This window comes from Periplaneta americana, unplaced genomic scaffold (genome assembly GCF_040183065.1).
Source record: "Periplaneta americana isolate PAMFEO1 unplaced genomic scaffold, P.americana_PAMFEO1_priV1 scaffold_21, whole genome shotgun sequence".
Classification (NCBI taxonomy): domain Eukaryota; kingdom Metazoa; phylum Arthropoda; class Insecta; order Blattodea; family Blattidae; genus Periplaneta; species Periplaneta americana.
In genome coordinates, this window is record NW_027185502.1 from 209,935 (window position 1) to 234,623 (window position 24,689).

At 37.0% G+C, this 24,689-nt stretch overlaps 1 protein-coding gene across 1 annotated transcript in view; it reads right to left on the reverse strand.

Moving 5' to 3' along the window:
* Nucleotides 1-6,317: 6,317 nt before the first annotated feature.
* Nucleotides 6,318-24,689, reverse strand: part of LOC138693777 (DNA polymerase alpha catalytic subunit-like) — a 65,099-nt gene continuing 46,727 nt past the window's right edge. Inside the window, exon 10 of the mRNA XM_069817573.1 lies at nucleotides 6,318-6,402. The gene's annotated coding sequence lies outside the window, so the exon portion shown is untranslated. The remainder of the gene's footprint in view (nucleotides 6,403-24,689) is intronic.

A 24,689-nucleotide genomic window follows, 5' to 3' on the forward strand; every position in this document is an offset into this window, starting at 1 on the left:
AAAATAAACAGGCACAATAGGCAGGCAAAGAGGCAATTAACTCTCGACATTTATCTGGGGTCTTTTCTGACCCCACACAATCTTTTATTGTTAATATCTACATTCATATACTCCGAAATGTTTCAGTATAGGGTAACCAGACGTCTGGATTTTACCAGACATGTTCTGCTTTTTTAGTATTTTGTGAAGAGGAAATGTCTTTCAGTAACTTTGGGGATTTCAATAAACAGGTGTGAAATTTTTTACATGTAAAATGCTTCAAATTATATTGTACTGTTACAATACCTTCCACTGCTTCTACTGATAGTCTGTTCCTTTCATCTGACCGTTGAGTGTTGATTAGTGAAAATATCCTGTCAAACTTATCAAATTACATAGTGATAAACACAAATATACAGTTATTTACATCACCCCTCCCATGTTTGACGGCTTTAACAATAAATCTTTGATAACTTGTATGGCTTATCGGACCCAACATGGTTTTTTAAATTTAAATGGACAAACTAGGCAAAATAAAAATTAACTCTACTCTGAAATAATCCTCTGAGGTTCTGGCTGATATGTACATCTATTATCAGGCAGTATATCTCACTTGACAATATGTCGGAGAAAGAACAATTATTTGTAATTTGTATGCATCTAAAGTTTGATTAGTGTAATACGTAGCTAGTCGGCAATGTATATAATGGAGGCAGAAAGAAACTGGCCATCCTACTTCATTATTTCCTGGCCTAGGCCTAATTGCCTCATAAATGGTGCCTTCTTGTATCACTTGTAAGGTTCAAACCTGTCTTCGGACAGTTGACTAAAGAACAACTCTGAAATACTCGAAATGCATTTACATCTGTATAACTTTGGTATATGTCTTATCACTGAAAATATTACAGAGCCTTCAAATAGAAGTTCATGAAGCACACTGTTTGCTGACAGAGTCGGGTATTCATAGCCCCTGAAGTCAAGTGCATGGATTTATCATGCAAATTACAGTAACCACCTACCTTTGTCATAGAAGATGTTGGAAATAATTTCATTGTGCTGCCACACATCTTTCATATCTTTTAAGAAAATTTGTATTAACACGCATTATCTCTTCTTCTTGCTGCAATTTCCCTTCTTATATTGTCTTTCAGTTCTTCCAACATATGCGAGTTAATCCAATACAGTTTACCTTTTATTTTAAGTTCTTCCATAAAAAGAAAATGTATACAGTTTTGCAAGAATATCCACTGTAAGATATAACAAACATGGACAACAAAACAGTTTATTTAGTTTTTTCGACCCTGCCAACCAATGCACATTGTTGTATTGAGCTGTACTGAACGAGCGCACATATTCTCTATAATGTCTGTCTTCTCTTGAATAGTCCTTCGGGAAAATGGATTTAATAATAAGGTTTCAATAACACACAATTCCGAACTCATTGCAATTCTTCAAATTAATGTTTAAGAATTAATAATACATGCAGCAGCTAACATATGCATTCCGCTCATACAATTACATTGCACTCGCAAATCACAGCACATTCTCACTGCCAATACTGGTCTGTGTAACGTTAAATAGTCGTTGGTGTAGCTCTCGGACCAGAGCTTCAAACAACACATAACAGAAGCATGTGCGCCTAGGATGGGCCAAGGAGGAAGGCACTTGCGCGCGCATCATATTCTCGCTATTTCTACGTCTTTCCTGTAGCTCCAAGAAACGATCAAGCATTGCAATATTTGCGGTTTGCAACCTGCGGATGGTATTACGCCTATACAGTATTTAAAAAATCAAAATAAATTTTAATGTATGTAACGCCATTTTGAGAAATACACATTCTACGAAAATATTGGGCTTGCGCAGCAAGCATAGCATGCCCTGAGAAATCACCCCTGGTAAACACCACTATCTTCTGTTAAAGGAGTGGAAATTTTCAATGGTTTTCATAAAACAATCATAGTCCAAATACTGACCAGGACGATGGTAGCATTTACAAATATCACATTCATATCATTTTAAACATTTATGCATACAATTTTAAACAGTAGTAGACTTGCAGTATTGCTTCTTATGTACACGGCAAAAGCCACCTCAAAGAAAAATACTTTAACATGCCAATTATTGTATTAGTTATGGACTCATCTTTAGGTACAGAAGTAACCCCATGGAAGAAATGTAAACAACAAAAGGAGAATAAATAGGATATAATAAAGAAAAAGAAGATTAAAAGAGGCGCACACTTCAGCCTCAACAGAGAATTTTCTCTTAAAACAACGATTGTCTACAGTTACCTACATTTACACATGTATTTCTATGAGGCAATTTAAGTTATAAATGTACTTCAGTTTTCCACAGTTTCTATAACACCGTAAGAAATGACATAATGAATTTCATACTTGAAGTGTCAACAACAATCATGTCAGATAGTTTTTTGTTTTCTCCTGAAAATTTAAGTTTTTGTACTCTGGTTTTTTTTTTTTTTTTTTCAAAAAAACCCTTCAATTACTTTGATGGACTGTTTTTGAGACACTCCATATATTACCAATATAGAATTCTATCTTCAATATCAAAGAAAAATACCATTTACATACAAATAATCATGTAAATGAGGCCCACAGATTTATTCTCTCGTCCAATGAAAGTCGGTTTCTTCCGAGGTTTTGCCCAGCCATGAGACTGACACCGGATGGTCTACAGCAAGTCCTCGGCCTCTTCATTTAACTCCCTTTGGTCTGATTACTGGTTGGAGGTTTTCCAAGGTTTCTCTAAACCATAAGGCAAATGCCAAGTAATCTTTTGGCGAATTCTCGGGCCTCACCTCATCTCACTACATCTCGCCAAAATATTGTAGAAAATTGCAAAATTGTAAAACTGTAAAAATTGTAAAATACTGTAAAAATTGTAATTGTAATTGTAATATTGTAAAATTTGAACTTGTTCCACATCTTAAAACTTCATTGCTAATGTAAGATTTATGGAATATAATAAATGAAATGAAAATGAAAAAAAAAAAATCTTTCCATCCAAAAATCCATCATCCTATTCCAGGATTGAATTGAAATGCAAGCATAGTAACCACTAAATCATCAAATATGCTTTTATTTATAATTATCACAGCTCTATTATTTTAAAATAATTACTTCTTAAGTAGATTTGAGCCGTTCAGAGTAAAAGTGGTGTAAGTCAGGAATGGGTAATGAGGTTTAAAGTAAAAATTCTGTAAAATACAGAGCAAAGTAGGAATTAATATGTCCTTCTTGCTATTCACTGAATACTAATAGTTTAAATAAATTGAATATTAACTGTTACTTTGCTCTGTATTTTACAGAATGTTTACTTTAACCCTCATTACCCATTTTTGACTTACACCACTTCTGCTCTGAACGGCTCATTTATATCAATATGTGAAGGCGGTACAATGGTCAATGTTAAATACACGTACCTGCCATAAAATAATCGATTTTATTAGGATAAATGTGATTACTTGATACAGTGAATGAATCATTTACATTTCAGATTGATTACACTAGTCGACAAATTTTAACTTTTTGTCTGTCACAGAAATGAAATCAGCTGATTTTTACTAAATCGACCCTGCTGATTACGAAAATGGCAGCGAAAAATCTGTAACACGTAACATTTTTGTGCGACAGAAGGGGAAATATTTTGATTAAAAAAAACGTTTTCGCGCATTTCAAAAGACGTAATTACAACAGTGAAAATAAATAAATTCCTAAGATGCAAAATTTATACACAAAATACACTGACGTTTCACAGAAAAATAATAACGTCGCATAAATAATAACTACAATAAGAAAAAAATGGCATTATGTTCCTTTTTTCCCTTCAAAATAGGCTTTTACTTTATTAATTTAAAACTGGATCAAAGTAACTATAATTTTTTAAGGTTTATAAATTAAATTGATTAAAATATTGAAGTAAACAACCATATACAGATTTCAAGCTAGATTTTAAAAAAAAGTATTTAGTTACTTAGAGTTATTTTTTCCTCTTGTAGTTTGAGTCACCTTCTCTGAACAAAAACCAACAGTAGTCCCCCATCATATTAGAATCCCACCTTCCTTGATATCGTTGTTCTATCCTGTGTATATCTTGATGGAATCTTTCCCCTTTTTCATCGCTTACAGCTCCTAAGTTCTCTAGGAAAAAAGTCCAGATTGGAATGGAGGAAATGTATTTTCAATGACATTCGACAACCAAGCTTCTGGTAACTATGCAGGAGTTCTTGTACAAACTGTTGGTAATTGTCAGCACTTACAAAGGCATTCCAAGCTTCTTGTTCCTCAACATTTAATTTTTTTTCAAAGCTCTCATCTTTCAAAAGTTTCCTAATTTGAGGGCCAACAAAAATTCCCTCTTTCACTTTAGTCTCACTAAGTTTCGGAAACATATTCCTTACATATGCAAAACCTTCTCCATTTTTATGGATAGCTTTAACAAAACTCTTCATTAAACTAAGCTCGATATGTAAAGAAGGAAGCAGTAATTTTTCCGGTTTTACTAAAGGGACATACTTGATATTATGTTCTCCTGGGACATAGCTTTCTCTGGGAAGCCAGTCTTCACTCTGTAGTGTTTTTCAGTCGCTCTACTACCCCACAAACAGAGAAAGCAACAGTATTTTGTGAATCCATCCTGAAGTCCGAGCAATAAGGCGACAATTTTCAAATCTCCGCAGAGTTGCCAGCAGTATATTTTATATTGGACTGCATCTAGTAACACTGACAAATTGATATAAGTTTCCTTCATATCTACTGAATACGCCACTGGAATTGATGGTTTAGTGTTTCCATTGTGCAATAACACTGCTTTTAAACTTATTTTGGAAGAATCTATGAATAATCTCCATTCCTCTGGGATGTGTTGAAATCCTAGTTCTTCCATTAAGCCATCTATATTTACACACATTCACATAGAATTCTTCATTATAAAATACTTTGAAAACCGTTCATGTCTCTTCCTGCACAATGAAATTTTAGTATCTCGTGCTAGCAGGTTCCATTGTTGCAGTCTAGACCCTAAAATCTCAGCTTGTTGTTTAGTGAGATTAAGATCTCTTATTAAGTTGTTCAGTTCACATTGTTGAATTAAATGGGGTTATTTATGATGTTCTGGGCTATAGGACGGATAGAGAATGTTGATGGTTGAGCTAAATCATCTGTTTGTTCTATTGGAAGAACCAATTCCTCCAATTGCGAAGGAGGATTAGGAACAGGCAGTTTTGGTCCAGGTGGTACAGGTCTTATTGCAGATGGAACATTAGGATATCCAATTGTAGATCTTGTTTTCTTTGAAAATCCCGTAATCTTTGTTAAACAGAAATAACAGTCTTCTGCATGGCTTGCCGGTTCACACCAGATCATTGGAACTGCAAACGACATACTTCGAGTCTTCTTTCCGTTCATCCAGTTTATCAGTTTTGAGTAACATGTTGTGCAGCACATATGGGGAGCCCATGATTTGTCCTCATCACACACATTACATTCAAAATAGTAATAATATGCTTGTTTTAACTAATCTGATAATGGCCGACGCTGCGATTTTGCCGTAAATTCTCCACATATGTAACAAAAGCTGTCCGGCGAATTTACAAATGCACGACGAGATTTTTTCATTCTGAGAAAGAGTAAATGAATGCGAAGATAAACACTTAAAACCAGCGATACAACTTGTCACAAGCTCAAATAATATTCAACTAATCCTAAAATGCAATCTATTTCACTCTAAAAGCCCACCCTCTCAGTGCTTTCTGTCGGTCTAGCGTCATAAAGCAATAAAATAATACAGGTATATATCATCCACTATGCACCTTATTAATGTAGACTCATGTATTTGAAAGAACCTATTCCTTAAAATACACTTTTAGTATATACTGAGCAACAATAAGTTATAAAACGTATGAATATACTGTGTAACCGTTTAAATAAAGTCCATAGTTCGATACCCGAGTTCTTTGGTAAATTCATTCTTATTTTTTCACAATTTCCAATTTTCCTCTTAAATGGTGCGTGATGGAAAATTTTCAAGTTTAGATCTAGTATCAGCACACAAAAATTGATCTAAAATGACCATTTTCACCCTTGTGACAAAAACCTTGTTGACTAGTGTTATTAATTCTTTATGTAGACGAACCACTTCAAAAACTCATCTTTGTAAACCTGTGTGCAAGGGAAATGAGATTTTCTTATGCACATCTCTCAAAATCCACCATCGCTTTGCATGTTTGAATAAGATCTTGTACCTGTACTGCCAGAGCTGTGCTGTGGAGGTTTCCAAAGCTGCCATCAGGATGTTGCTGCTCTGCCAGACCTAGACTTGGCTTCTTTACGTAGTGGTCCAGATTTCGATTTCGGTGGTCACGAACAATGCAGTTGAGAGCGAGCAATACCATAGACAGAGTATCTGTAAATCACATCACAACCAATCAGAATGAAACAAAGAAATCTGAAATCTGATCTAAAATTGAATTACAAATACCATATTTCTGTATAGACTGTATATAGTCTATGGAATATAATGGCCGAATTTTGAATACCTTTGAAATTAATCAGATTATGTAAGATATGTATGGAAGATACGATAAGCAAAGTAGTAACAAATAGAATTATATCAGAAGAATTCGTAAATCAAACAGGATTAAAACAAGGTGACGCTCTCTTGCCAATCTTATTTAATATAGCATTAGAGAAGATAATACGACAGACTTAATACCAGCTGGAATAAACCTGGGTGGACACCACAAAATTTTTGCATAGGCTATGCTGATGATTTATTATTAATAGGAAGAAATGAGCTTCAAATAAGACAGCTATTTATTGAATTAATGGAAAAGGCACAAAACATTGGATTAAATATTAACGAGAGTAAAACAAAATAGCCTATATGGTAATCACTAGAACAAAAAGGATTCCAATAGCTTTAAAATAAAAAATTATAGTTTTGAAATAGTCAATCAGTTCAAATATCTTGGTGTTTTGATAGACAATTCTAATAACAGAAAACATGAAACACTTAACAGACTACATAATGCAAATTTTTATGCTGAAGGCCACTGGGAAGTCCTCGAAGTAGATGGAAAGATGAAATTCAGAAGGAATGTATGGAAATGGGAATTACGGTACCAACTGGGAGAAACTAGCAAAAGACAGAACAGAGTGGAAGCGTTTTGTGAAATCGAAATGGAGCTGACATGCGCCATAATGTCCTTTGATTGATTGATTGATTGATTGATTGATTGATTGATTGATTGATTGATTGATTGATTGGTATTTCTGTATAAGCCTTGCATGGAAGTACTGAGTGATCCATATAAACCTTTACCATTTTGATTAGTTATATCTTCCTTGTGGAATTCAATGTAATCTTTAAATAATTTATTGAATTTTATTATCACAGTGACTACGAGAATCAGTACAAGTGGTCATGACTGAAATAATACGACTGCCGACTTCCATTATTGTTGAGAAGTGTATTTAGTGAGAAGTTAGCTAACATACAGTACTCTTTTGTGCAGCATGTTGTTTTGGATAAAACCTACCGGTACTGTATTACAAGTTCCTTGATCACAAAGCAAAAGACATTTCGAATAGAGTTTGCTGTACGTGATATTCCAAACAAGTCAACAATTCTATCATCTCCTCAGCGATAGTGGTGAAGACAGAACAGCAATGCCTCAAAATCATGTGCTGCATGATGATCGATAACATTTAATGTACTTACCATAGAAATCTTTATCTCAATTAAGCCAGAAATAGGATAGCCTACCCATGTGGCAAGTATCAGAGAGTATAGAGGATTCCACGTTAAGAAAAAAGCATTGAGCATATGGGGGCTGTTCCATCAATTATTTATAAGTCATTTCTTCAGAACTGGGAATTAATATGATACGTCATAACACACAAACAACCAGCCCCCAACCATAAAGCAACATACCCCCACCCCTACAATCGACAAATGCACATCGCAGAATTCAAGATCACCAGTAGTTCAGGAGACACTGAAGAAGACGTGACATCATGTCGAAACGGGCCGTCTGTCGAAAGAATATACCTTTTTAAAAATTTTAACACTTTTTAACGTATGACTAAATAATTTTATGTTTTTAACAAACAAAGTGTTAACGTGAACTTTAATCAATGGGAATTAATTAGTTTCCTGTAATCCATAGAACATAATTTCATTGAGAATTAGAGCGATTTCATGTGCTAAAATATTGTTACACCTCTAAAATTATCATAAGTTATATTTAATTTACGAATAATGGGGTAACAGCTAAATTGGTGGAATAGCCTTCCGCTTTTTTCCAAACATTCCGCTGAGGAATTTAACAGACACGTAGGGGTATTAGAGTTGAGGCTAAGATTTCACACTGTTAAAACATATACAACATTGTCTGGGTTTATTATATAAAATATCGGTACACAAAATTTAACTGTCAGCAAGACAAAAAAGACATTAGGTATGTAACTTAACTTCTTGTTTGATTATAGTGTGAAGTTAATAACGGAAAACGTGTGCTGCACATAATCTAAAATCAGTATTATAACCCTTCTTAAGGGGACACTCTGCCATTATAAGAAACTTTTTTCCTATTGTTCCGATTTCAATCAAATATTCATAGTATGTTTAGCTATGCATTGTAAGTATATGCACAAGATTTCAATTTCATTGCATACATACTTTTTGAAGAAAAAAAAACAAATTTTGAACACATAAGTTACTTTTGGGTCAAAAATTTAAATTAATTTTACAAAGTTGTAATATGTTATACAGAAACGGCAGGAGAATAATGCCTAGCATCAATTTTGTCTTACTATTATTATTTTTAAAACTATATAATTAGGCCTAATTTTTAAATTTGTAATTTAAAATTAAATAAAAACTGTTTAAAAAATCATAAAATTGTTCAAAATCAAAATTTGGCAAAACCCATACTAGGTCATGTTTATGGGCAATGTATCTACCAACTGTAAAAATTTCAAGAACATTGGATTATATTTACTATAAAAAGTACATGCCAGAATGATGAAAAAAAAAAGTTACGGAAAATTAGTTTTAAAGTTTATTGTATATATTACATGCTAATAATTGACACTCACCAATCAGAAGTCATCAGAACCATAAGTTTTTCCTTCCTTCTGCTTCAAAATGCTCTCCCTATGAATTCTGGCAACCCTTTCCTACTGTCTTCTGTGTTTCTCCATCTCCAAATAATGTCGAACACTTTGTTTGTGGCAGCAACTGTCTCATTGTTTGCAAATTTTCTTTTTTTATTTCTGAGACAGGTTGTGTTGGGTCCTGGAGAGTTCTCTTTGGTATGACCCCTGGTTGAACTGTACAACTGCTTCAATTACTGTCAGATGTACCTTTTTTTGGACACAAAATTTAGTTTTGGGCACTTTGCCCATCTGACACTATGCAAACTCTCATTTGGATTTTGTCATTTCTCTTGTACATCTGGCTAAAATGGTATCTGATGACAATCTCTGCTATACAGGTAGTATTTTAGCCACTCAGGTGTCATTAAGGGGAGTACTGTCCATTTCTTTATGGGAATTTGGTTTTTCTCTCTTCGCTTTGGCTTTATTGTAGAGGCACCAAGAGTTCATTCCTTTAGGGCACTTATCATGTTCTGGCTTGGAATCTGTGCTTCTACAATGGTAAAGAGTGGCCAACACAGCAGTCTTCATGTTTACAACATCAGGAATATTGGATGCAATAGCCCCCCTATAGTAGTGTTCTAGCTTCACTATTGCTGTGTCTTTCAAGTTGTCCCGAGTATTGCCTCCAAAATTCGTACCTCTTGTCTTCCATTATTTTTATTTCACTTCTTATGCCTGAACCTAACCTCTTAGAAATATGGTTCAGGCACTCTTCTTTGATGATGGCATATGAATTACTGTATACATTTAGTTTCTGCAGATGGTTGAACGTCTTGGACTCACCATCTGACAAAAGTATAGTATATCGAAACCCAGTTTCTCTGATCTTTTCCAGAGTCTCTCTCCAGCCTCAACCTCCAATGCTGGAGATGATCCTAAATAATTCCTGTCACATTTTGATTTGTCCCATATGGCGGAATAACAACATCTCATTGAAGACAAAGCTCAGACTGTTTAACATAAATGTAAAATCAGTCCTCCTCTATGGTTGTGAAACAAGGAAAATTACGGATGTAATAAATAAAAAGATACAGACATTCGTGAACAGATGCCTGAGGTGTATTCTAAATATAAGATGGCCGGAAATAATAGCAAATGAAGATTTGTGGAGAAGAACTAACTAATCACAAATATATTATCAAATAAAACAAAGAAAATGGAATTGGATAGGCCACACGCTGAGAAAGCCAGATGGAGCTATTGAGAAGACTGCAATTGGCTGGAATCCACAAGGAGTAAGGAAGAGAGGACGGCCTAGAAAAATATGGAAACGATCGATAGAGGAGGAAGTAGAGAGATGTGGGAAAAGCTGGAAAGAGGTGAAACAGATGGCTGGCGACAGAGTACGCTGGAGGAACTTCACTGCTGCCCTATGTTCCACCTAGGAACAACAGGAAGAAGAAGAAGACATTTTGATTTGTGCCCAATATACAAAAAATGGAATTTTGGACTCTCACTGCCAAGACTTTTTGCTGTCAAAAAAACATGTATGGCAGTAAGCTTAATTGGAGAGAATCTCAAAATCTATTACGAAGCCTGTCAGAATATCTATAACACAGCCTATCCCATAATTACTTGTAAACTCTCTCTTCATTCAACTCCCATCAAAAGTTATACCAGTATCAATTATTTCTTTTCCTACAATTTCAGGGTTTTCTTTACAGTGTGCCCTTTTTACTTTTTCTCTAGCACGATTACAAACATTCTCTTGAAATGCTTCCGCTTCTCTAGAAATGACCGATAAATGATTATAATATGAGCACAATGTGTTCATGTTCATCCCTAAACTAAAATGTTCAATGGCAGCTTGTCCCTTTCCAAATGCATGTACAATTTTTCTATTGACATCAAACGATGGTTTACCCCTATGTTTATTTTCAGTTATTTTTGGACTGGAATAAGTGAGACACAACACACAACCACAACTCTGACACTTCACTATTACTTTGGTGCAAAACCCATGCTTTTCCCTGGTTTGTCACAGTTACTGCATAACACATTAGAAAATAGGGAATTCAGAGAGAGTGAGTGATTGAAGATATAGTCCACGTTGTCTGACACTGAATTATACTTTAGGCTTACCGGTACTTCAACATTTTTTGTAGTAGGTTCCAACTTTTTAATTGTTGTCTGTATAAATAGATTACTAGCAGAAGCAGGATTTGGAGAAGTTTCTTGGGTGGAATTATTTTTTGCCCACCTGACAGCAATAAAATTGCAGATTTGGCTTTTGCCTTTTTAAAATTAGAATAATTTCCCATCACAGAAATTGATGAATCTTCCTTTTGGTACAGCCAGTATAGAGAATTGAAAAGAAAAACTTTTAGTTTACCTTAGTTTTGTAGTATGGAGTAGTAGAAACTCGATGTGATCACTGGGAGAGCTGTGGTACCACCCAACCTGCCCAAAATAGGTACCTTACTTATATAGGAAAATCGTCCTGCTTGAATGAAGAAGGCGGCCATATAGTGAAACCTGCTTTTGCGGTCACTTTATTTAAATGGCCACCTGGCCAAAAGGCCAATTTTCTCTGGAAGCAATTGAATTTTCCATAAGAACAATACAAATTCTCCATTTATTTAGCGGCCACCTCATGCGCAGGACAGCGGCCGGGGTCTATTTGGATTGGAACCTGACTGTAACAGTCACTGTCCAACAAGAAATCTGACCTATTTTTTCGATGGTTAGAGGACAGAGAGCAATAACACGAGGACAATACCTAATGTACAACAGTACAACCTCCATATCTTGGGGTTAGTTGTTTACTGTTTTATGACTCTTTTGTCACTTTCCACTTCGACCCTGCACAGCTATAAATTCTTACTCGTTTTTAAAGGATTGAAACACGGACGTTTTCTATCGAAAATGTCACAGTATGCTTCAGGTCAGTAGTTAACCGTTCGAATTTTTTTCTCCTCTTTCTATCTTTCTCTATTTGGACCAGCTATTACGAATTTTTCTTTTCATTCAGTTGATTCAGAACTGTGAAGCTAGTTTGAGAGAGAAATCATGACTAACAATAAATCTAGAGTGGTGTTAAGTTTAGAGGTGAGACGAAAAATGATTGAAGAAAGTGAGAAGGGAACATCTGCGAGAGAAATTGCAGAAATATTCAAATGTGGAAGGACACAAATAAACGGTATAATTAAGAATAAAGATGAAATATTAGAAGAATTGGAGAAAAATATGCCAAAAAAGAAGACAGAATCTGTGTTTAGTAATGTGAATGATTTCGTTTACAAATGATTCAAGTGTGCGAGGGCGAAGAAATTGCCGGTAAGTGGGTCTATGATTCAAGAGTAAACTCTTGAATTGCCAAAGAACTCAATGTAAGCAATTTTGTTTCTAGTAATGGGAGGTAAGAGAAGAATGCTTTAGAAAACGGCATAACATTGCATTTCGTTCTGTGTCTGGTGAAGGAGGTGACATTGCAACCAATGTTAATGAAGAATGGAAAAAATAGATTGCCTTCAATTCTTGCGGAATATGAACTCAGAGACATTTACAATGTTGACGAAACAGGTTTTTTTCAGGACCCTCCCTAATAAAACTTTAAGTTTTAAGAAAAAGAGTGTAAAGAGGGGAAGTTGACAAAAGACAGAATAACCCTGCTATTTTGTTGCAATGCTGCAGGAGGAAAAGAAGCACTCTTAATGATAGGAAAATCATTGAAACCGAGATGTTGGAAAAATGTTGACATGGGCTTGTTGGGGGTGAAGTGGACTGCCAACAATAAAGCTTGGATGAAATCACATTGTTTGAGAATTAGCTACTGTATGCGATTTCAATTCCAAGATTAAATGCCAAAATCGCAATGTGATCAGTGAAATTGGTGTTTCCTCCCCCAAATACATTACACCTCCAGCCCCTTGATCAAGGTATTATCCAGCCATTTAAATTGAGGTACCGCAAGCGAGTTTTGAAAAGGCTAGTTGCAAGAATTGGAAGAGGCTGACATTAATATGCACGATTGTTGTACGCGCACAGTACTAAAAAGTCAATGAAATTCAGTATTTTTATAAAAACAGCAACCTTAATCAAGTAGCCACCTGATAAAACGGCCATTTTACAAGGTAACTTCAGATGGCCGCTTTAGACAGGTTTCACTGTATTTCGTCGTTGTGACGTAATTTGAAGTGGAGTGGGAGAATGATTGCAGTGTCGCTAACTGTGGTAAATGATGCGCGTAGTGTGAGATCTGAACTTGAAATGGCATGCGCGCGATATGATATGAAAGTATGGATTTTGTAGGTATACTGCGAAATACAGTGGAGTGGGAGAATTTTCTAGTTTCACACAATATTTTCAGGCAGTCAGTGGCGTGTCCAACATGTGCCGATATCAGACAGGTAATAGGCAGGAACAACAGATGTTATTATAGGTGCAACAAACGCCACGGAATGGCACTGAGATGTAATTTTGAACGTAGTGCTAGACGTGGTTCATTTGTGGGCGGAAGCAAGTTATCTGTAATCGAAATTGATGAGAGTAAATATGGACGCAGAAAATACAACTGGGGCAGACGCGTTGAGAGTCAATGGGTTTTTGGGGGGATAGAACGAGGAAATCCTGGTAACTTCTTCCTTGCCCCTGTACAGAACCGCAATGCAGAAATGTTGCTAAATCTAATTACACAGTGGATTCTTCCTGGCACGACTATAGTGTATGACTGCTGGAAAGCTTATAATGTCTTGCAAAATGAAGGCTTCGTGCATCTCCGTGTTAACCATTCTGGTGAGTTTGTTGACACAGACGCCAGCGGCGAGATTCACATGGAAAATGTATCACGTCTAGCGAGACAAATCTTGCCCGTTCACACCCAGAACATTGAGAGGAAGTGGCTCTCCATCAAGTACTCGATGCATGTGTTCGGCCGAAGGAAGGAGCATTTCGAGGGCTACTTTGCTGAGCACATATTGAAGTCGAAATTCCCGAGGTCCCGTCTGTTGTGCGAGTTCTTCAAAAGGGCGGCACTGCTCTACCCACCACAACCATAAATGGGTAAGTATTACTATTGGACCATCGGATCTGTGCCCCTTCAGCGCTGTCGTCGTTCTTGAAAAAGTTAACGCCTGTACTCACTCCATTCCACCCGCTTTCCTCCCACCACGTCAAACAGCAGACCACGAACCTTGCCGAATAGGGATGTTGCCAAACTTCCATCAAACGTCGTCATACATAACTGGTCCTCCATGCTACAATATCATTTCTTTCAATCAAAATACATCTTGTATTTCTACATTTTTTTAAACCTAAATTGCATGTCTCGAATCACTTTCCGTAGCGTTTCTCTCCAACCTTGGAAATTATTGCTTCTCTCATAACCTTCAGTAATTTCTTCAATGTCGGAATTTATTTCTGCAAGGTATTAAATTCTTGTATCTTTTTTCTTAAAATATACATCGGTTCATATGATCTACAAGAATTAAAGGTTCTCTAGGTCTGTTCTTCCCTGGTGATTCTAATTTTTCATCTCCTCCACAGACTCTCCCTCTCCTGATTTTCTTTATTAGGCGCTCTGACCTGCCTATATAAATTACATAACATGTTGTATTAGTATTAGGTGAGTAAGTAATTTTAATACATAATCAATTGAAATAAAGTAAGTCTCACCAGTGATCGCAGCTCTTTTTATCGTTGCCTATAGGAAAGAGATGACCTGTTTGTTTCTCTTCATCGCAAAATGCTATTACTTGCTTAATAATATTTTTTCACCACTCCGTCACAGCCTAAGACTATGACTCCGTGCTGCAGTATTCATGTTGAGTTGACAATACTGGACTGCAAGTGCAAATAAACTGTCCCGCAAGAAGGCTCAAAATTGTGAATTGTGGGGGAGAGAAAGGGAGAGAGATAGATATGCAGGGAGAGAAATGAATTACCGAGGCTGAGAAGGAATTAGGGTTCAGTTCGCGTATCTTACGGGGGAACAGATCAGATGGTCCGACAATATAAACCTAACCTAACCTAACGTAACCATTCATATAATCTTATACACCTAATCTAATCTAACCTAACCTAACCTAACGTCTGAGAATAGTACACACTTAACCTAATCTAACCTAACGTCTGAGAATAGTACACACCTAACTTAACCTAACCTAACATCTGAGAATAGTACTCACCTAACCTAACCTAACATAACATCTGAGAATAGTACAAAATGTAACGTTGAAACCTGTCAGAAAATACTACACACCTGTTCTAAATTTACACACCTAACCAAACCTAACATAACGCAATACACACGTTATGCAATCTAATGTAACATTATACTACACACCTATTGTAACATTCCTCACATTAGTTTCATTTCTTTTGCAGATATTGGCATCACTGCTACACCTATAGCCTGTCGTCTACTGGAAATCGAGAGTCATCTAGTGGAAGTGAACATTCAAGATAAGGAAATATTGCAGGCAGCCAAAATGGAAGGGGACGCAAAAATCACGCATATCCATTGTTTCAAAAAAAGGAGCATCAACCAGGATGGGCAAGTAGAATATATCCCCACCCAAACAGTAGCAATAACATGTAGGTCACAGTCTCTGCCAAAAGCCCTCACTCTGTATTGCAACAGATACGAAATACAACATTTTCAAGCTTCCATATTACAATGCCTAAACTGCTACAAATTTGGACACCCAGCCAAATTCTGTAAAAATACACAGAAGTGCAGAAAATGTGGCAACACACATCCGATGGAACGATGTCCCAGCACCTGCATAAAATGTAGCAACTGTCAGGGTCCTCACACCCCAGTAGACAATAACTGCCCAAACAAAAAGCTGGAATCACAAATTTTGCAGATAGTAAATGAAACACGAATGTCACGATATGATGCCATGCAGCTACTAACTGGTCGCAAGTCCTACACAGCAGTTGCAATACAGAACAACTCAAATACAAGTAAAGATAACTTTCCGGAGCTACCAAAAATAAATACCACACAAACTGTACATAGCCCACAGGTAGAAAACAGTACACAACCAGAAACAAGTAGGAAGAAAAGAGACTCCACAGAAACACCTACATCAAAACTGGGGCTCCCCCTGAGTAGGAAGGTAGACGAAGAGGAAAACAACAAGCAGGTCCAGTGTCGAACCACACCAGGCAAACAGTATAAAGAACTATATGGTAAAGAGATCCAATATACAGAATTAGCAGAAATCACAACAACCCAAGACTACAAGAAAAGTAGTGCATCAACCCTACAATACCCAAAACACGCGGGAACAAACCCTCCTTACCAAGAAACAAAGCCAGAAAAGCCGAAGAAAATGGAAAATGAGAGACTAGAAATTTACAAAATGATCCAACAAATTCTACCAAATGTTAATGAGAGTTAAAAAAAAAAAAAAAAAAAAAAAAAAAAACTCCAGCTCAAATCCCAGAAGGTCTTCGAGGTCTTAAACTAATCCAATGGAATGCCCGAAACATTCATAACAAAACGGTAGAATTCCAACAATTTATTATACAAGAAGAGCCTGACATAGTTTTCATATCTGAAACATGGTTACACTCATCAACAAATTTACTATCCAGGGTTTCACAATCATACGCCTAGACAGACTACAAAGAGAAGGTGGAGGAATTTTATTCATGATAAGAAAGGACATTCTCATCCACAATGTACGCACTGTCACCAATTACAATGACTCGTTTCAAACAATAGAAATAGATAAAGATGCTTACCAAATCATTGGATTCTACAACGCCCCAGGCAACCACATAACCCAGACTTTCTGGACAAATCACTTTCCTATAAATAGCAACAAAAAATATGTCATTATGAGAGACTTTAATCTACACATCACAATAACTCGAAACAGCATCTCTTCGAGATACAAATTTGCCCAACACCTACAACAGGACATCTCCTTAATCAATGAAGACCACCCGACACGTATAGGCCAATTAGGACAGCAAAATAGCTCACCAGACCTCACTTTCCTCTCACACAATCTCATTCCAACAACGACCTGGCAAATCAAAATGGATAATATGAGCAGTGATTATTTTCCCATATCCATATCAATCAACCAAGTAATCAAGCGACAAACAATTCGCCAATAGAGCACAAAAGTAGTTATCATACAGGCAGGCACAGAAGTGGATATCGAGCAGCTCGTGCAAATCATAACAGACTACAGCCAATTTGAGGAAAATTGCAACAAACCAGCCAAATCGACCAAAAACTGGCACAGTACTGTCAAACCCAAATGGTGGAGTGAGGAGATAAGGAAGGAAATCAACACGAGGAAAGAAATGGCAAAAACTTTCATCCGCCAAAAAAAATTTAACCAATTACATTGCCTACAAACGACAACATGCAAAGATATGAAGGCTCATTCTCTATGCCAAACGCAAGGCCTGGAAAACCTTCTGCTCCCAAATTATAGGCCACACATCCACTTCAATGGTCTGGAAGCAAATAAAATGGTTTACCAGAAAAGAAAGTCCCCAAAACTCAGTAGCGGGTGGTGAGTTTGAAAGTTGGGGAGGCCAAGACGTGAATGATGAGAATATAAAAATATAAGGCCTGTGACATACCTCATTATCAAGCACAGAAGTTATAGGTTTTAAGAAATTAAAATTAGGTTTTCCAATTTATGTTTTAGGATTTTAAATCTTATGTTTAGGAATTTATATAATTTTACGGGAAAAAATAAAAATAAACAACATACTGTTAATATTATTATGACGGCTTGGTAAAGATTGTCTCTCTTTAGGACACTCCAAGTCCTAACCTACGAATTAGGTCTTTTTAGGTCATATTGAATTTAAGAATGTTACGCTTTGCTACATAAAACGAATAAGAAAAGCAATATTTCCAGAGTAAGGAGACAGCAACAAAATTGATTCGAACCTAAGAATCCGGGGCTTGCTCATTACTATTACATAGTCTAATTTTACAGCAAATTAACTCGATGTTCCTCTTTCTTTGCAAACCGATCAAATAGGTCACAGCATACTGAATAATTGCTACTAGAAGAAACTAGAGACAAATCTGCATTTGTTTCTAAACTCTCGATATATTTAAAATACTGTAGAAGTAAATATATCATATACATCTCGTAACACAAAAGAATAAAATAACAAGAACACCTGCAAACAAGAGAAAATCTAACAACATAAATGAAAACTTTTACGCAGGGAGAGAAAACTAACAACACGTGACTCAATTTTCTAAAATCAAGAAGAGAGAAAGAGAGAGAGCTTCCCAATACAGCCGAAACCAGCTGTGACTATAAGCAGTACAGTTGTCAGCGGTGGGTAGGACGTCTCCAAATCGGCTCCCCTCGCGTGTTTTATCAAGTTTAAACACTCTTCTAACCAGCTATCTTATTGGTTGAACTGCTGTTGCCATGGTTACTGGAGAGTAGCGTCATGTAGCCGACTCCTCTCTCCCGCTCTCGCATAGACACAGCAGGCTGCTAGATGTCGACTACACAGGTTACAGCGCTATCTGTTATTTTCCAGTGCGAATTATTTGTACTATCTACAGTATTGCGAGCGGTCATCACAAACTGGATGTGGTCGACTTTACGTAACTTACATCTTAGTCATAGTGAATAGTAAAATTAATATAAAAGGAAAAATGTTCGTCATTTGCTGTAACTTGTCTGTGATGTTAATTCAGCTGGAATTATTATTGCCATATTGTGTTCTGGTAAAATATTAGGGGAGGCTCGGCCTCCCTTGCCTCCCCTGAAAATCCGCCGCTGCCAAAACTCCATTATACCCAGACACCCTAAGTTATAGGAGGATTTCATAAATATGATCGCACCAGATGAGGTCCAGAATAAAAACCGCTTGCCACATTTCATTTATGACGGGGTGGCAGATAACCTCACAACAGACATCATACCTGAAGAAATTAAAATAGCACTACAAACAGTGCAGAAAGGAATGGTCACGGGATCTGATGAAATCTCTTACGAAATTGTGAAAAATTTGCCTGACAAATACTATACAATATTAGCAAAAGCATACACACATATTCTAAAACAAAATGCGATCCCTAATTCATGGAGACAATATTATTTCATACCCATACAAAAACCAGGAATGACAGGATTCCAGGCGCAAGATTTTCGTCCAATAATCCTAACAAATACCGTAAGGAAAATATATGAAAAAATTCTATGAATATCATTCTATATGGAAAGAATGGGACAATGGCCCAAATGTCAATATGGATATAGAAAGGGACACAATACAACACATTGTCTATTGCATATAGTCTTATATATTTTATCAGTATGGACCCAAAGACAACATCTCAATCTAGAAGCGATGCACATATCAAAAGCCTATGATTCAGTGATACTCTCAAGTCTACAACAAGAAATGGAAAAAAATTTTACTCCCTCCAGATATAATTAAAGTCATCATTAATCTCATGACCAATAGAACTGTGTCCTTCCCGCCAGCCTATGGAAACACAACAACCAGAATTACCAACTTAGGAATACCACAGGGTTCGTCGCTCAGTCCAATACTTTTCACCATTTACATCATGGACCTATCACAGCTCCCACTACAAAAAAGCAACATACTAATTTTCACAGATGACATATAAGCTTATATTATAACAACCAAAATCTCCAAGACAAACCTACAGAAAATCTCAAACAATACATTCAAGAAGACATTGAGACCATCCAGTTTTACCTTAATCAACAAGGACTATCAATAAATCCTAGGAAAAGTAAACATATCATATTCCATAAAAGACGAAAGCGCCCTTACTTATGGAATGAAACAGAAATCCAGAAACACAGACTAGATACCCAAACCTGTATCAAAATCCTGGGTGTAGATATGGGGCCATATGAATAAAACTGAAGGATTTCCTTCGAAGCAAGAGGTTGAAGTATAAGGTTATGCTTCGAAGCAAGAGGTTGAAGTATGAGCATATGCTTCGAATTGTAAGAATAACCTCTACCTTATCCTTCAACCTTCTGCTTCTAAGACAGGAGCATGTGCTCATAAAAGTTGTTGTGACGTTTCATGTTGCAATACTGTGTATTTGTCGGTGCTCTTTGTCAACTGAGTGCGGGTGTTCGGTTTCATAAAGAAATACGATAAGCAGCCACGGTAGGCCTCCCAATGACTCAGCAACTTTCCTTCTGATGCTAATAAACTACACTCATTTCAATCACAACTAGATAAAGATTCCGCGTGGTTAAAACTGGATCTTCTGATTCAGACGGCACGCCGCGGCAGTAGCTGTGCGCCCCTTGAAAGCACAATGACATTTGCAGGCTACACATCCCGGAATATTAGAAAAAAAAGTTACAATTTCCGGAAGTGCAAAGGAGAAGAAAAAGAGACAGCATTTCAGAAAATGATAAAATATTTCGAAGAAAATTCGGCATACTAATAGCTACCTCCTAACATGCGTCTTTGCAGTGGTCATAATAGCATTATTAAATATAATTGCGCCTACTATGAGTGTGAGAAATAATGATAGTTAATTAACGTTTCTGCGTTAATCTATGTGCATCAATAAAATACGAGTAGAAAAATTATGTCAATGCAGTGACGTGAATACATTTGAAGTCCTTCCAGTGGCAGGTTCCTCAGGCTCTAAAGTATTTTCATCTTCATTTAAATCCTGTATATTTTCTGTAAAGTCACAGTCATGATCATGTAGGTACTTCTCTAGCCTACATTGTGCAACACAAAGCAACAAACAATGATTGTTTGGACGTTTGAGGCAGCAATTGTACAGGCGTATTGTAGAATATAAAACCTCCTTCTTAGTTGGCCAAATGAAAGTTCTATTATAAAATAGCTGTCCCCTTATTTTAAAATCCGATTTCGATATGATACCATGAGCCATGGTTCCAAGCCGTCACCCAATAGGACAGTATTTTTAAATCCACTTCACACATCACGAACTGATGAATTTTTCCTTATTCTACAGTCATGGACGGACCCTGGCCAACTAGCTGCAACACTCGTAAAGCGTTCTTTTGCATTGCATGTAGCCTGCAACATGCTCATCATTTCATGATCATACCAGCATGCTGTGTAGGTTTAGGAATACACAAAAGTCCAGTCTAATACACTAATAGCATTCGGAAAACTAAATTTCTGTAACTATTCAGTTATTACAACAGTTGTACGTATCTTGTAATGATGTTGACAACTTGAGCCATATGTTCGCTTTTTCCGTTAAGGTCCCGCGCCGTGGCGTCGTGATCTAAGGAATCCTGCCTAGGACTCGCGTTACGGAATGAGCACTGGTTCGAGTCTTCATGGAGGAAGAAATTTTCTCATGAAATTTCGGCCAGTGTATGGGACCGGTGCTCACACTTGGGGAGCTGCGATAGGTAGCGAAAATCCGGTTTTGCAAACCAGCTATAACTGCTGGAGGGATCGTCGTGCTAACCACACGATATCTCCATTCTGGTTGGATGATCGTCCATCTCTGCTTCGGCTTTGGGACGTGAGGCCAGCAGCCGGCTGGTCGGTCTTGGCCCTTCATGGGCTGTAGTGCCATAGATTTACTTTTACTTTTACACTAAAATAACTGTTTTACTCATAGTGGTGCCATGTATAACCACCTCTTCCGCAATACCTGATTAGAATCTCGGATCGACCATAAACTGCAAAAAATAAATAATAAATAAAATAAAATCATCATCTTCATTTCCGAGGATGTCTGGCTGGCTTTAAGAGGGCTGGATCCGATACGAGTCCGCACGCTTAGGCACGGTTTGGTCCACTGTGAGCTCTGTAGGCCTATATCCGATAAGTATCCAGTCCGACAGTGGCTTCGGTGGCATTCGTGAATCCGATGCTGATAAGTTGGCCAACCTGCCTCAGCTCCAGATGCAGCCAGGTCTCGTTTCACGACGAGTAGCCTTATGAACCCGAGAGCTCCAGGCCCCAACATCGGAAACTCCCAAGACTTTACACTAACCTATTTTTACTATTGCAGATAATAGATGAAATGAAATGATAGAGAGAAACGGGAGTATCCCGAGAAAATCCTTTGCAACGTCTGATTTTTCCACCACAATTTCCATCATGATCTGGATGGGGATCGAATCCGGGCTTCCTGGATTGAAAACAGCACTTGGGCTAAAGAGGCGGCTATTTCCGAGAATGCCCCTACTCTTCTCCCTTGTATTTCTTCCAGAAAATGGGTTAATCCATAGGTCATTTTCTTCATGAAGTGTATATAAACTCTTATACTGCTCCCTAACAGCACACCACCATAATTTGTAGTACTTTTCACGTCGTAATACGACTGGTAATTCAACCGTCACAGAGATGAGTCTGCTCCTGACCAGACTTCACTTTTTAGAAGGATATGCTTCTGAATCGAAGGGTATGCTTCACTTTATTCATACATTTTTTTCTAATTTTGAAGCAAGAGATTGCTCTCCAAGCAAATGCTTCTTCCTGTGAAGCAAGTGCTCTTTTCCTGTTGCGTCATCAGGAGGAGAAGGTTGTGCTCTGCATTTTATTATTAAAATCTGAAGCACATCCTTCAAAATAGTAGAGTAAAAGGATATGCTCAACTTTATTCTTACGGCCCATGTAACTTCTCTGGAAAAACACATTACTCAAACCTCCTTCAGAAATTAAAACGGAGAGCAATAATATTCAAGTATATGATCAGCAGATATTGGGGAAATCACCCTATGGTATTTCACCTACTATACAACAACGTCTTGATAGCACTACAAGACTACACCATGGCCATATTACCAAAGCCTCAGGCCCAAATAGAAGCACAACTAAATTCAATCCACTACCAGGTAGCAAAACAAATCCTGGGTATAAGTGGCAAACCACATACCCTTTCTGTACTAAAGACAATAAACTACCAGTCGTTACATCACAGGAGAAAGTTAGCATGCCACAGGCCAATATACAACAAGCTCAAAGGAATCACACACTTAACCCAAAACAGCGAACATCCTATACCATATCAAATTCCCCAAATAATCCAAACTTTTACAGAATATTACCGCACTCTACATTGTCCAATCTTTCCTCGCTTTCCACTGCATTGCATTCAGTATGAGGTTTTCCAAAAAAGCATACATACAGACACCACAACCTTCAATAAACAAGAGACAAATACGGGACAACGATTCTGAGAATTTATAACCAACATGGAAGAACAGGAGCCCAACAAAGTGCAGATTTACACTATGGATCCAAATCTGACATGGGGGTGGGTGCAGCATTTGTAAATACAACAACAGCAGGTAGAGGGAAAATCAAACTCCACAAACAGTCATCCATCTGCAGAGCAGAATTATTTGCAATTCGGCAGGTCCTATCTCAGCAAAGCACCTAACAGAAAAAGCAATACTCATATTCGTGATTCACTGAGTGCATTACAAAAAATAAAAAATAATGCCCTTTCTGTGAAGACCCCCCTGGATAGTAATAAACATCAAACAGTTATATATAACATAGGAAAGGAGAACAAAATAAAATTAATTTGGATACCGGGACATAAAGGCATACAAGGTAATGAGATTGCAGACTCTCTTGCGAAAGCAGCCATAACGTCCAACCCTGCCTCATCAATAAATATTCAGATCACTGACTTAATAAAACAAAATATAAGACAAACACAGAAGCCACACAGGCAGACAAACCATGGTAGGCCTATTTACACAAAAAATTAACACGACCATTCATTTCAGTAACAAACTAAAACATAATGCAACAGTAACTCCAAAATACTGTTATCGCAAGTTATCTTGAACCTTCTGAGCGGGGTCAGAGGGGCAGAGGGAAGGAAGCGCATAACGAGGGTGGAGCCAACTGAGTTGTTTGCGCATGCTCCACAGCATAATCTCTTGTCAAGAAACATAGTACTATTTCCTTCACTGCGTACCAGTAGTGTTACCATGGAGTAGCAACCATAGGGTAGTAATTATGGTGAAATCACACCACTGCGGAGAAAAAGTAACGCTGTTATCTATAGCCGAGAAAGAGAAATTATCGCAAATATAATAAAATTAAGCGTTGCGAGGAGGAAAAATTAAACATATATTTGCTGGAACCTCTTGCTAAGGAATATGAGAGAGCAGCTAAATACTCTGGCAAAAGTATTAGTTCTGTGAACAGAATTAAAAATAATATTGAATTACAACCGAATGAACCTCACACTACTCCGGGAAAGAATAGGTATCTAATGTTTAAAAATTATTGCTATAATAGTTATGTAAAATAGTGTGTGTATTGAGAGCGACATAACGAATTACTGTTGCAAGTTATTATTTTCTTATAGTTCTACTAAACATATTATTTCATTCCAGAATTAGACTTGTGTAAAGTTGAAGTGGACGACTTCGATCAACATGTTATTCGGGATACAATCGAAGAATTCTATCTTGTTCAGAAAGTAGTACCTACGATTAAGAAGATAATTCCGAATGAATGATGCCATTGGCGAAATAATTAATTTTGAAACAAGCGATGATGGCAGCAATGATAGGGATATGGATTGTGTATAATTGTAAAATAATGTAAATTCAAATAATA